The sequence below is a fragment of the Pezoporus wallicus genome, unplaced genomic scaffold (assembly GCF_028554395.1).
Source record: "Pezoporus wallicus isolate ANWC-B61680 ecotype Strahan unplaced genomic scaffold, APGP_CSIRO_Pwel_v1 contig_3952, whole genome shotgun sequence".
Lineage (NCBI taxonomy): Eukaryota > Metazoa > Chordata > Aves > Psittaciformes > Psittacidae > Pezoporus > Pezoporus wallicus.
Window position 1 is genome coordinate 9,304,361 of NW_026635034.1, and position 14,606 is coordinate 9,318,966.

General features: G+C 43.2%; 1 long non-coding RNA gene across 1 annotated transcript in view; it reads left to right on the plus strand.

Moving 5' to 3' along the window:
* The first annotated feature begins 399 nt into the window (after positions 1-399).
* Positions 400-14,606, plus strand: part of LOC130592973 (uncharacterized) — a 28,642-nt gene continuing 14,435 nt past the window's right edge. Inside the window, exon 1 of the long non-coding RNA XR_008970726.1 lies at positions 400-493. This is a non-coding gene — a long non-coding RNA (uncharacterized LOC130592973). The remainder of the gene's footprint in view (positions 494-14,606) is intronic.

Here is a 14,606-nt window from a genome sequence, read left to right on the forward strand (position 1 = left end):
CTACGTAATAGAACATTATAAGTTCTATACCATAAAGCCACCTGAACTTTGAAGAGGAAGAGTGCCTGTCCTCGCAGTGGGTCTGTGATTGCTGGGACTTCCTTCAGCATCCCCTTAAATTGCTGGCATTTGGCTCATTTGTGCCGCTTCTATTCAATTGTTGTCTGTGTGATTCAATTTACCATTTAGAGCCATTACTGTGTGTCATGAACTTTCTTAATCTGAAATGCGAGAATCTTCTCTTAAATACGGGGCTGCTGAGAGGCAGGTGTCATGGGGGCAGGTCCCACAGGACCCAGCAGAGGGGAAGGAGGTGGAGAGACCTGATGAGCAATCCCAGCATCACTTCCTCCTTTTCCCCCTCCCACCTCACTGTATCTTCCCTTCCCACTGCCCCACTTCGTATCATTCCCCTCCTGTCCACATAGACCCCTGTGGCATTTGGTATGGAGGTAGGGACCTACAGGGTGCACGGGTGGTTTTCCATGCAAGGGTGAGTAAAAGGTGTATTTATCTCCAGCTAGAGTATTCTGGCTGGGAGCTGAAATGTGGGAAAACTAAGATTATTATTTCACTCCTTCTGTGATCTGCCTCCCTGCTCTGTAACAATATTAGCAACAAACAACAAGAAAAACATATCTGCAGAGAAAATTTCCAGACTTGATTAATGCTGTTTGTCAGTTTAGCTGGGCAGTGTGGCTGTGGCAGGGAGTCTTGGAGCACAATCCTTCAGGCAAGGCTGAAGGGGCTGTAAACAAGCTATGAAAGTTTAATGCCATTCAAATATCTGAATGACTCCTCAAACGGTATAGTGGTTAGGAATTGTCCTGTACAGCTTTTGTAAAGAATTCACAGGGTTAATGACTAAAGAATGGAGTTCTGGTAATCAATATAGTCCTCTGGCTCTATTGATTGGAATTGCCTGCTTATTTTGCTGCTAAGATTTTTTAGCCCATTCAGAACAAAGACACCCTAGGGGACTGTTAAGTAAATAGGCATTTAAGACTTTTTCGTTGCTAAGAAAGTAGTTAATTATTATTAGTGCTTAAAAGTCTCGATTTAGACAGAACATCCCAATGAACATCATAATTTTGTTAGTTTTCTCTATGCTTTATGCAAATTCATGTGTACTGGCAGCTGTTTAGAGGCATGCACCTATAGGGCTGGGCAAGGTGCTAAGGGATACTTCAACCCAGGAAGGGCTGAAGGCGCTGGGTATCTTTGCAGAGGACCTTTGACAAAGAGAAGCATCAGTTCTCTGAGGCTGGTTCAGTATTTGTAGGAGGATGACTACTAAACACCAAGAAGTCCTTGCTGATCTTTTGCTGAAAGATGACATTCAATGGGGTTGAGGAAAACGGGCTCCTCAAAGGAGAGCTGGGCTTTATATGCACATATTCTTCCCAGAGAAAGTGCATCACAAACCAAACAACTTTCCAGCTCCCCATACACATAAAGACTTTCTGCTGCTGACATTTTTTTTATTTTAAACCAAAAGCTGCTCCTTGCTTAGCAGAAGATGGAGAGCAGAATGACGCTTCTCCGCTGAACTGCGGGTTACAATGGAGCTGCTCTGCATTTTGATGCCACTCTAGTTTCCTTTGCTTTTTGCCTGTTCAACCATTTTTGCTTGTTACACTTAAAGCTGTGAACCCAGTGTATCAGAGAAAAGACATCCTTTAGGGACTGCAAGCATAGCTGATCTTTTTCATCCCCCTTAAAAATAAATTATGGCTGCTTGCTAGTAGGAGCATTTAACAAAAAACAGAGATCACGCACCAGTCAACAAGCACTTATTCACCAGCTGAGACATTAAGAAAACATCACATTTCATATATGATCCAATTAACAGTTTTTTCCCCTCACAATGATTTCCTACATACTTAGGCTATTATATACAATTTGGTAATATGTGGAAGTATTCATCACGCTTACATTCTCTGACACTAATCCTGTTTGTAGATTCTCCTCGCTTTCCCCTTTCTAGGATTTAGAGTGGAGATTCCTGACTATAGCCTGTACAAAGCAGTGGCTGGAATTTAGCCATAAGTGATGTTGCAAATCCATAAAGTGATAGATAGTGGCAGAAGGGCAGCCGAGTTCCTAATTTTACACGCATCTTCATTTTGTCCCTGCCTTGTACAACTGTAGCCACAGTACCTTTGCTCATTGTGACTCTCCAACCTTGGTGTACTGTTTACTAGCACTTGGAAACCTTCACTCATTATTTGGTCCAACTCCTAACAGGGATATTGGCCAAATACAAGCCCTGAATTTGACTTTAAATCTCAGCCCAAATTTGCTGCTGTCAAGAATCCTGGCAAGTGAATTTTGAAGGTTTCAATGCACTAAATAGCAGTATCTCTTTTTGGTTACTGCTGAGGTCTATCCTTGATCTGCATCAGAGAGCCAGCAAGCAAAAGATCAAGTTAATTGTTCCAAGAATAGGAACAGTTATGATAACTGTATAATGATATCCATAGCAAGTGCAAAACATGAAAATCATTCCAGGTCCAATATAGAGGATCATTAGATAGATCTACACGCTTCAGGATTTGATCCAATTTACAACTGATTTCAGGTCAACTTGCAGAATATAGTTTTACATCTCGCTGAACCCCACAAGGCTCTAGTGGGACAAAATGGGAGGAAAATAAAGTAATGGGTTTCTCAAGTGTTTCTGAACCTTCGGGGAGAATCAAATTGGGAAGACAAATGGGAGGGAACTAACGCTGATTTTGTTTCCACTGTGGAGTGTCCTTCAAAATTACAGGCATAAGCCACATAGCCTTTCTTACAACAAAGGCTTTTACAATGAGTAACATAGATTCGGTTACACTGGAAATTTCTGGGAAATTTTGTAGGGAAAATTCTTTCACAATTTGGGATGGAGGAAGGATGTTAGGATTTGACAGATTTTCTATTTTAACTTAGTTTCTCAGTGGTCAGAAGCATTTCAGGTTGGATAAGACACTGAATTGGATTCCAAAAGGTTGGTTTCTTTTTTGTGAATGTTTTTTGGGATCATCAGTGGTGAAAAATAATCTGACATGTTATGCAATGTAAAGACCTATTGTGTGTTGCTGGGAATGTGATCCTGAAGAAACAGCTGTAAACAGTGCGTATTGATGTCGGATGTGTAGTCATTAAGAAAGGAGAAAAAGGAAGGTCCAAAGCCAGGGAATTAATGCAGTGTTGCCCAGGGGCTACATTCAAATACATTTAGTTTTCCAATTTGTAGTTTTAACTTTGCCAATTCCATCTGTTAATTTCATTTATAAACACCCTGCTCTTTCTGTCTTCTGGTACCTTTGCCTCCCCTCTTTTTCGTTTTTTTTTTCCCCCTTTTTTATAAACCTAGCTTCTCACTAAAATACACGGGATCTCCTCGAGGTGCGGAGTCCGAGAACATTTTGGAGTGCTAGATAAGCTGACATTCAACCTAGGAGCCTCTGGAAGTTGGGGTTTTACCTTTGCAGGGCTACAGAAGAAACTGCACCATGTTCTGTGAGGGGGAGGACACAAATATCCTCTGGTCAGTCTTTCTGGACAATTTACATGTTTGCTTTCAAGGAAGAAAGTACTGTCACCCTTGATGGTGAGTTGGGTTGAATCTCTAATGGCTGCATACACCAGATATTAAGTCTTGATAATACAGAAAAGAGGAAGAGAGTTACTAAGCTGGCTTTGTGCAATGATAAATGACATTTGCCTAAAAATTACTAAAGGTGCTCCCTCTCCATGGACAGCTGAAGTGCCAGGACAGCCAACTGGGCAGACTGGGGCTGCTCTTGTCTCTAACAGCCTGTGCTGGTGAGAGTATCATACTGAGTGACCGGTTCCTGTACATACATAGAATTAAAGTCATGGCTATTTTTATTTTGCATTCAAAATGGTATTAAGCTTCTGAGGATTGAAGTTCTCTTCCAGGCCCCACCAGAGATTCACTGTGGGACTTTATTCTGCCCCCGTAGGCTCTTTTTGCTTTTATTTCTCTATCTGTTTAATGGAGACAATGACACTCGCCCACCTAAAAAAGTCCTTTCACATCCCCAAATTAAAGTAAAAATACTCATCATTGAGATGTAGGTGACAGAAGGTGATAACTTTCGTTTTGCTAGAAATTTCTCCCTCCAGTATGTATGCAAGATGTATCTTTATGGTTTGGTTGTTTACCATACTTTGTATGAATTATAGAGCAGGCTTCTTATACCTTGGTATTCAGAGTAATGCAACATACTTACTAGAAACCCACCTAAGCAATTACTTTTCTGATCTATTGCCAGATTCATATCAGCTGCAGCAGCTTGCGAAAACCTAACAAATAACATTTTACATAGGCTTGTAGTCTATATTCAATTTTATCTGATTATTTTTAGCACAGTGATTTGAGAATCCAAATTACAGCTAAGAAAATGGAAAATTCATTTTCCAACAATGCCTTAAGCTTCACTAGCATTTTAGAGTAGAACATTTCTGTGATGGCCTTTGATTCAATCCAGGCTGAACGAAAGACATTTCATCACCACAGAATGCATTTCTTTATTTGCCTTGGATCTATGATTCTGTCAGTATTGAGAGAAAAGAAAAATCAATGCTGCACTATAAACCTCGGGCAGCCCCTGGCCAACGTGGTCAGCATGGTGTGAGCAAAGGAAATGGCAGGGGAAAAAAATTGACCGCTCAGCAATAGTGTGGCACAGTAACGGACAAAGCTCTGGGCTAATAACAGCTTGCAATTACACATGGAAAGCCAAAGCTTGTAGGGCATTCAGTACGAAGGGGATGTAATACAATTTATTGAACCACCGGTTAGAGTTCTGCAGCTTCTCAATAAAAAAAAAAAAGGCAAAAAAAAAAGGAGCTGTGGACCTGTACTGCTTAAAAGACAGACTTCCATGGTGCCAGCGGGGGAAGGAGACTTGAAGAAAGCAGAAAGCCCTTCCTTTATGTCTTGGATAGTGAGCAAGTGGGAGAATGCATCCTATTTATGCTTTCTAAAAATACACCAGCCAGGCTTAAAGGCACAGCCCGCTGCCAGTGCCCCGGCTGCTGCCATGGGCGCTGCACACACACATGCACCCTGCGCTGGAGCACACAGATGTGACTAGGCACTGCTGCTTAATTCCTAATACGTAGTGCATCTACACCGACAGCACACTGCATGTCCTGCCTTGCTGGGAAAGGGGGAAAAGTGTCATGACAAAATCTTTGCTCAGATACAGTTATTTATCCAAGAGAAGCAAGCTGTTTCTGCAGGAGAAAGCATGAAATTAAAATGCTAGTAAAACAAACATAAAAATATTGAACTGAGAAGAGGAATCATTGATAAGCATGTTCTGGAACAGGCAGAAATGAAAACTTTCAACTAAAAGCCTGTGATGTTCAGTGGTCAAAGTTGGTGGCAGCATTTCTGGCAGGCCAGGCTGCGCTAGTGAAGGTCAGCCCTGCAACTGGAGGGTACTCCCTTCCTGTCCCACTGTCGTGCCCTTTGCCAGGAGGGACAGTCAGGGACGCTGTGGCCACTGCTCACAGCAGGGGCACAGTCCCAGCTCCACAGGGATTTGTGCATGCCCCAAGAAGGAACAGAGGTTGTTGGGTGTAAGCACTCATAGAACAGCCTGCAACCACCATGTGTTTGTGCTTATTTGTGCTTTCAGTGATAAATTACGTTCTGCAGACAGTGATGGAAAGTTTTGTCACTTGATTGCATGGAGACGGGTTTAGTCCTACAGCCACAGGCACAAGTACTGCCCAGGCTTGGCCAAAGCCCTGGCGCTGGCAGTGCTGGGTCAGCTGAGAAAGCTCGACAGTCTTTGGGAATAATCTGCGGCAGCACCCACTGAAGTAAATTAGAGAGCCCTTGGTGTGGCCTGGGCAGAGTGTGCCTTGGAGAAACCTCTGCATGACACCATTCTGACCTTTTCCTGCCTGTGTTTGCATAAATGCATGTTTACCAGAGAACAGATTACCTCTTGGCATCAGTTTCAGGCATCTGACATAACTGCAATAGTAGCAATGTTGCTCAAAGCCGTGATGCAGAATGAGGATACATCTTTTCCCCAGAGTTTGTAAAACACAGCAGGAATTTTAATACCCAGCCACCAGATCTTGCAGTTCCCAGGGGACCCTGATCTTTGCAGCACCACATGGGCCTTGCAATTGCCTGACCCCATTTGTACGCATTGCTAAGAAACATAGTTTCTTATATTTTTGGCTGACACTGACTTCCCAAGTACTGCAGTGCTGTGGTAAAGTGTGCATCGAGAAGAACTGAAGTAACAGCCACAATGTAGCTAATTGTTTTGTGCTCTTAATTGAAGACACCAAACTCCCCTCACAATGCAGTACAGCTACAAGATTCCTCAGCCTCAGTAATAAATAACAGATTTTCCCCTGTTGTAACCAGAGGAACCAGACAACCTGTATTGCTGTTGGATGCTATCCCAGCAAGAATCTGGCCCAGAGGTATTTTTGCTTTATCTGAAATTTCATTTCTAGAATCCCAGTCTAACTATTTTACCCCTTCATATTTTCACATCAGCCTCATCCTCAGTGCAGTTTACGGCTCTAATCTTTCACTGTGGGGTCACTCCTCTAGGGTTCCCTGCCCAGGAGGCAGGTTGCCGCCTGCACATCACCTTCGATGACAACACACCAGAATTACCATGTGAGAGGACACGGTGCATCTTTTGTGACAATTATGGCAGGGTCCCTGGTAACTCTATTCCCTGTGTGATAAAACAGCCTCACGCCAAACAGTCACTCAGCAAATCCCTTGCCCTTATCATAATTAAGTCCTTCTACATGACATGGCGCAAGAGATAAGGGATTTGTATGTAAGACATGAAGAAGACACTGGAGTGAGGTGGTGCTGCGTGTGGGGGCTGCGGTGCAGCCCTGGCAGACAGGGAACCCCTCGCTGGTGACTTCTGCGGATGGGAGGAGGAGGAGGATGGGAGCGCTGACCATTCCCAATGTCACCTGCAGAGAGCCATTAGCCCTCTCAGCCCTCTATTCCTACATGCTGAATCAAATTAATCTAACAAAAACAGATGACCTGTGAGCTCAGCCTGCCTTACAGCAAAGTCAAACGGGAGTGAGGGGCAGCGACGGCAGCAGCGAGCGAGGCAGGGAGGACCCGTGCGGTTCCTGCAGCCCCTGTCTGTGGCCTCCCGCGGATCTCCCTCCGTTGCAGGCTGTCACATCCACGCACCTCAGCCACCTCTCCCTCCACAGCCAGACTAACCCTCTCTTGTCTACCTTGGACCGGCTGTTCGCTGCCCCCTCCATTACAGACGTACACACACACAGAGCTGCTGACCTAGAGGTGTTAGCCACTCCGCAGCTGCCGTTCTTCTCACATTAATCTATAGGAATCAATGGACATTTCATTAGAGTAATCAAGTGTGGATGCATCCCGCATTTATATCCCGCGCCTGCTCCCTCCCCCCAACTGCTTTCACAGGCTAATTGGTCCTACAGCAAAGGCTACATGGATATTTTTCCCTACAGATGAGTGTCAAGAGCAGTTTTTTGCTGCTGGTTGAAATACCTATCAATAGAGAGGTAGTATAAAAGCCTTCACCCATCAGGCTGTATCGCTGATGCTAATGCATTATGCACTCTCAGTTATCACACACCCAACTCCCTCCTTTACACTGTTATCCCATACATCCACCTCATTTACATTTACTTCAATGAGAGAATTAACCCATTGCACTTTTCCTTTTTTAAGAAAAACTGAAACCCAACATTGCAAGAATTAGTACAGCTCTATCAGCTCACAATACTTTGAGGAAATTGTTCACTTATTCATATTTCACCAGTAACCTTTTTATTTTCAGTCAAATCTCTTCATCTTGCTTACTATGTGATATCTATGATATCTTATTATTTCTTCTGGTATGTTGTGGTTTATATGCTTATTGGTATACAATGACCCCTCGTGAAAGGTACAGGCAACAGCATTGTTTTCAGCAGCCTTTGTTGTCTGGGAGGGGATGCTCTCCTCTCTGCTCACCTCCACAAAGACCACAGAGGTTTAGTAAGGCAGCACATGTCACAAGAGATGCTGTCCCTAAAATGCATATGTGACAGGAGGCTGGTGACTGAACAGGGTCCTTACAGTCAGGGGACCAGGGGCTCTGTTTGGATCATCATTTGGCAAGAATAAGAAAATATCATGATACTTGTTTGAAAGTTATTTTTTTCATGAGATCATGGACTTTTCATTCAAAAATAATTTAAAAAGCTTTTTCAGGAGGTGGGCACCTAACAGCTCAGCTTAAAAATATATGAAAGCCTCAGGAATGCCACTGAAGGCAGGAGGCAGCCCAGAGAAGACAGATGGTGGCTCAGAGTGCTGTGGTGCTGCTGGAGGAGGGCTCTGGGGCATGTGGACCTCTGCATAGGGCACTCTCCATTGTATGTCCCGATGGTCCTTCTCCAGGCTGTACCAAGACCAGGCAGGCTGCAGGACAGAAGTAGCCCATATGCTTTTGAGCTAGGGAAACAGGCCTTGGTACTTGGCAAGTTGGACAATTTGCTAAGGGAAGCAGCCAGTTTATTTAAGCTGTTTTGATTGTTGTGGAAGAATACAGACTGACAAAACTAGAAACCACCCACTTGACGTGGGGAACCTCCAAGGAGGAGGAGTTAAGCTCAGCAAGGAGCAGGTGTAGGGAGTTTGGCCTCCTCTTGCACTTAACAACAAACAGGCAACTAAACTTCTCTTTCTTGTTAAGCATTTCTGACTATTAACGATGAGCTGAATTCAAAAATCATGGACTTGCAATACAGCGGGGAGTTCTGGAATGTTCTTAGTCATCTTTCAGCTCATGTCAGACCTGAAAAAAACCCCAAGTACCTATTTTCTACGCAGAAAGCACTTAAGTGCAGGAGATTCAAGTGAAAATCTCTTTGTCCTGCTTTTAGAATTCTTAGCATGAATTACATGGATTTACCTCAGGTGAAAGCACGGCCCCATTGGCTGTTGGTGCTACAATACATTATTTGTAAAAATATTTAGATATATTGCAGGGATGTGGAAGTCCTTCTCTCTTCCCAACTTTTCCATGTCGCATGTAATTTACAGTTTTGTTTAACGAATACTGGGCTTGGGTTTTTTTTGTTGTTTTAAACTAAAGCCTGCTTTTTGCTTATGGCCAAATTCATGAAACTGCAATGAAGAAAAATGAACCCGCTGAAGGGGATTGACCCCAAATGCTCAAGAACAGGTCTTTCAAGACTAACGAGAGAGTCTGCACATTTGGTTTTCCTGCCAGATCTCTTTCCTGAGGGCACACTGCATAATGCAAAAAGCTACGTGAAAAGTTTGGTGCAGATGATGAAAATAGGACCAATCGGCTGCTCTACAAAGAGATGAGGTTCTCTTCCCCTTCCCCCTCCACACGTTTTTCACTGTAAGCGAAAATGAAACTTGTGCTTTTCAGAGGAAATAGCTGCTAAAGGTTAAAGGGTAAGTCTTCCTTGCTGCAAGCATACATTTTTGCAAGCTGAATCTTAACCATGTGGCCAGCAGCACTCACACTGAAGAGAGCCTGGAAGAAGAGTAGGGAAATAGAGGGCAAAAGCATCAAAAGAACATCCCAAAATTGATTCATCTGTTCTTTTTAACTCCTTCATTTGAGTTCTGGCCACCTCTTTTTCTGTATTTCACATTCACTTTAGAAACAAGACCCTTATTCAGAGGTGGAGGGCACTGAGCTGTGCCATGGAAGGGCAGTAGCTGTGCAAAGGAGGAAGAACATCTCTCCAGGGCTGGCCTGTGGCAACCCACGAGGGCAGGTAAGTTTGGGGCAAGAGGCAACTGAAGCCTTGACTCCTTGTCCTGCTGTTCCAACCAATGAGCATATTTGTGCAGTGGATGTACCCACATAGAAATACAATGTCACACATCATAACCTGTAGGGAAAAGAGTGAATGGAGGCAGGAGGAAGCTCTTGCCTGCTCTAGCTCACATCTCCGCTTGCTTTTGTGGTGGGAGAACCAATTATTGGCTCTTGTTTTTTATCTTGTGAAGGAAGCCACAGTGAAACAACATCTGAATTGTCCTGAAAGTAGTGCCTTGGACATTAGGTATATTCTGCTTAGTGTGATGCTCCTAGGGAATAAGTGACCCCAACAAAACACAACCACTCATCAGTATTTATGTGGAGTTGAGAGTATTCCTGGATAGCACTGTTATATTAAATGCAGAAAAGGATGAATGGGAGTGCGATCAAAACCACACCTAGCAGCATACTGTTCGCAGAATGCAAACGTGGGCGAGTTTGAGTACGTAGTATGTCCTGTACATAGGACATAAATGGAGAGCAGTATAGCACAGATGTGTATCCATAAAAATTACAACTGTTTAGCTTTAAATGAAGACAGTTGTTGTAAGATAGCAATTCCAGATTTGAGAAAGAGTCAGCATTTTCTTCGTATTCCTTCTCTCCCACTTGTCTCTCCAAAATAAACAATCAATAAACACCTGGGGATGTTGTAGTGGAGTTTGGCACATTTAGCTAAATGCTGAAGTCTCAGTGAAGCACCTTCCCAAAGGATGCAGGGCAGAGGGATGCCTGGGAAATGGCTATGGCCACTCAGACCAAGGCAGGCCCTGTTTAGCAGAAGTCTAACTAAACCATCAAAGAAACTAGAGAGTTCTTCCAAGTTTGGACTGTCTGTTATCCAACTCAGTTAATGGGATACGTGCAATGGGAATGCGTGCCCAGTGTCAGCTTCCACTGACACCACTGCACCTTTATGCTTCTGGCCTTAGTGGAGCCGTTTTGGTTTACCAGCCCCTGGCAAGTGAGAATCAACCATCAGATCCACACCTCAGTGTTTCTTCACTGTGGATGTGGGTGCACATCCGCTTTCTCTTAAGATTGTAACATATGCTTTTAATTCACTATGTGAATTTTCACTGAACTTTACTCCTCAGCTGGCACAGATGTAATTTCAAGGATTACCAAAAAAATATCTGCACAGATTTTAACATCTTTATGAAATGCAAAGAAAAAAAAACAAACTCAACAAACACATCTATTTCATCTGGCAGTAGGAATATCAAGAACTTTAATTCTAACTGATCCCTTGAAGCCAAGTAATTTCTGATAAAGCCAAAACCATGACTGTATTGGGCTACATTAAATACAAAGTTGTATTTGGTATTTGACATTCTCAACACAGACCATCTCAACGTAGCCCCCTGAATTTTCTGGGCAAGTTTCTTGAGTGAGTTGTGATACCTTAAGGGGGCATTAAGATCAGCCCTAAGTGCTGGTTGCAAGAACCCATCAGGGTCAGAAACAGGTTTTTTTTTCCTTATGGCAAATGAATGTGTTTTTAAGCCTTTTCTGACACTACAGATTCCCTTTCTTCCTACAAAGATTTAATGAAGGCAAATTCTTTACATTTGGTCTGCTGCATAAACTTATTGGTGAGATAAACACCTTTTCCATTTAAAAAAGGACCAAACCACCAGACAGAAGATGAGGACATGAGAAAATGGTCCTGTCTTTCATACTGTCGTATTAGCTGTGCTCATATGGGAGAGCTGGGCCAAGAGGTTTTGAGGACAGTAATACTTGTATGTTATGTTGGTGCAGTGCATGGGGCACAGAGGTCCCTGTGGCTTCTGTACATACACATTACCAAGAAGAAAGTGAAGCTGCTGACAAAGTTTTCCTATATGGTATTAGGAAATATGTATCAAGTTGTTTTGTTTTTATTCTGCTTCTATAAATGAAGAAAAGTGAAAGCACTATTAATGCACTAAAGAACTATATTGAGATCTCCAGGAATTCTCCTTTTTTATCTTTATCTGCAATAAAGCCAGAAGAGGAGGCAGTCCAGGAAAAAGACATTCTAAGAAAAACAGCTATGTCCAAAGCCCAGGCTTGTACATTATTTATAATGTGTAAAAAGCCTATACACTCTGTTACCACTAGAACCTGTCTGTTTAGAGATACGGATTAGACAGCAGCAGCATCTATGGCTTTATAAACTAACTGATGGGCTTCCTCGTGTTTTAATGGCTGCAACTGATGTACAACTGAAGGGATCACAAACGCCATCATTCTATGCCCTGTAGATCACCAATACAGAGGAATAACACAGAATACCACTAAATGGTAGTCATAGAAACTGGTTATCAATGTAAAGGTTTGAAAGCAAGTATAAAAGTTTCTGTTGAGTTATATGCCACTCTTTGCTTGAGGAAGATTTATCATAACACTTCCCCCCCCCCCCCAAAACAAGAGCATAAAGCTCTGTTGCTCTTGCAGACCTTTTGGTGTGTGGGCTGTAACAGAAAAACATAATTCTCAGGGACAGACCAAAGCTGCTCAGAACCCATGCAGGGAGAAAGAGGGACGCAGAGGATGGGAGCAGATAAGGCTTCCTCCAGCAGAGGTTCTAGACAGGGCAGGGGAAGAGATTACATTAATCCCTGTCCCATTTACGGACCCTGCTGGCCATCAAAAGGCATTCTTGAGCTGAAGAGATGAAAATATTCCTAGCTTTGGATCTGTTAAGAGGCTCTTCATAAAATGTCACGGAGCTGGTTTAGAGAAAATGGATCCACTTCCTTTCATCTGCTTTCAGGGTTTTCACAATTGTTGAGGTTAGTGAGTTTGCTAATGGCAAGAAGAAAGGCTCTGAAGTGGTACAAGTGGGAAACAAATCAAGCTGATGATGCAATGCTTGTGGCCCCCAGACCTGTGCTAAGGTTGCATTTCTGTGATGGAAGTCTTTTGCAAAGGCCAGCCAGGGAAAATGAACACAAAAAGCAAGACATTCTACCAGCTGCTTTCCCCTGTATTATACACACCTTTAGCGATAAAACAAACCTGACTGCTATGATGAGCACCCACTCTGCAGAGCAGCTTTCTCACCTTCCCGTTTGCCCAGGGGTGACAGAATGACCCCCCTGGTACAGCCTCTGGGTCAGGCCTTGTTTTTGCATTTCTAACCATACTGCCTTAAAAAAAAAATAAACTCAAACTACAAATATTGGCAACATTTTTAAGTGGTCAGATTTTAAGGTGGATAAAAAAAAAGTCTTCAGAGCTTGCATTGCTCTTATTGTTTTACAAAGTGTTGCTGGCACCAGTCATTTTAATACCTAGCAATAAAAGAGGAGGTGTGAGGAGTATTGCACTACGATTTGCAGATGGATGCTCCGAGCACTACTGTGAGCACCATTCATGTTGCCACAGGTGGCTGCAGGGAAGGAGTACCATCATCAGTACCCGTGGCCATTCAGAGCCAGGGCTGAGCACAGAGCCTCGCCAGGGAGGCCCCGAGTTACAACAGACCGCTGGCCACACACTATCATCTCTATTTGCAGGAGTTGGTGGACTTTCCTCCTCAGCTAAATAGGCTGACAGCCTCAAAGATTGGCTTTGAGTTTTTGGTTTGAACAAATCAATGAATAACAAGGAAAACTACAAAAACAACAACAAAAGAAATGGTTTCTGAGTGTTACCTGCAAATCCACATAGTTATAGCAGAAAAATCTCTAACAAAAAGGACACCAGGAGCAAGACAAGGGAAGAGATTCCTCCTACAATACACAGATCTGAGCAAAACCACAAAATGCTCTGATAGGAGATTGCTACTCATTGCATACTGACATATACCTGTTCTGAATAAGAAAGACTTGCTGAGAGTCACTTTTAGGCTGTCTCTCAATGAAGCTGCCAAATTGAAACTTAGAAAAACTATGCTTTTTAAGTTGGTTTGTAACCTGCACTTGTGCTGGCCGCGGAGGAAGAGGATGGCCTGAGCAGTTCCTGGGTGAGTGAAGTGTGAGTAGGAATATGAAAATAGAATTTCAATTACTTTTCATCATCAGTCTTTCAGTTAAATTACATTTAATTCACATGTGACCAACCCTGCCAAAGGAAGGGTGGAGGAAGAGAGAGGGCAGGCCAGAAAACCATGAAGGTGACGTGAACAGCTTAAGAACAAACATCAATAAACAAATGTTTATTACTTATGATAATGATTCCCATTTCTTATGCAACATTGAAAATAGAGAGCACTGCACAAGCATTAACTAATCAGTGACCTAATTAATGATTCAAGATCCCAAATCAACAACAGAATAAGGCAAGTCCAGTGGAGCTGTGCTATCATGGAGGTGTCCCATGGACCCAGAGAGCTCTGCCCTCACACAGAAGCTCAGTGAGCAGCATCACAGTCTTTCCTCCCTACCAGCAGCATGCACCACATGGGCATGGAGCCACCTGATCCTTTGGTAACATTTGGGTGGCAAGTTTGAGACAGAACAGCAAGCACCACCTTCAATGGGTTTTCAAGGGGGAAAAGTGGCAAACAGCCACAAACCAACTAGCTCATATCTTAATAATGCTAAATACATGGGTGAGACATTCGCTTAATAAGATAAACTCTCTTTTATCTGGAAAGCTACGTAATGTTACATTGATATTGCTGCTTTGCCAGCCAACAGGTTCGCAAACCAAGTAGGCAGCTGAAGGACCAAATATCAGATGCTCAGCCATGCAAGAAAATTCGGTGTGCTGGGAGGAGCTACTAGCAGGCCCCTGAGATGGTGTTTCTCTGCTCCT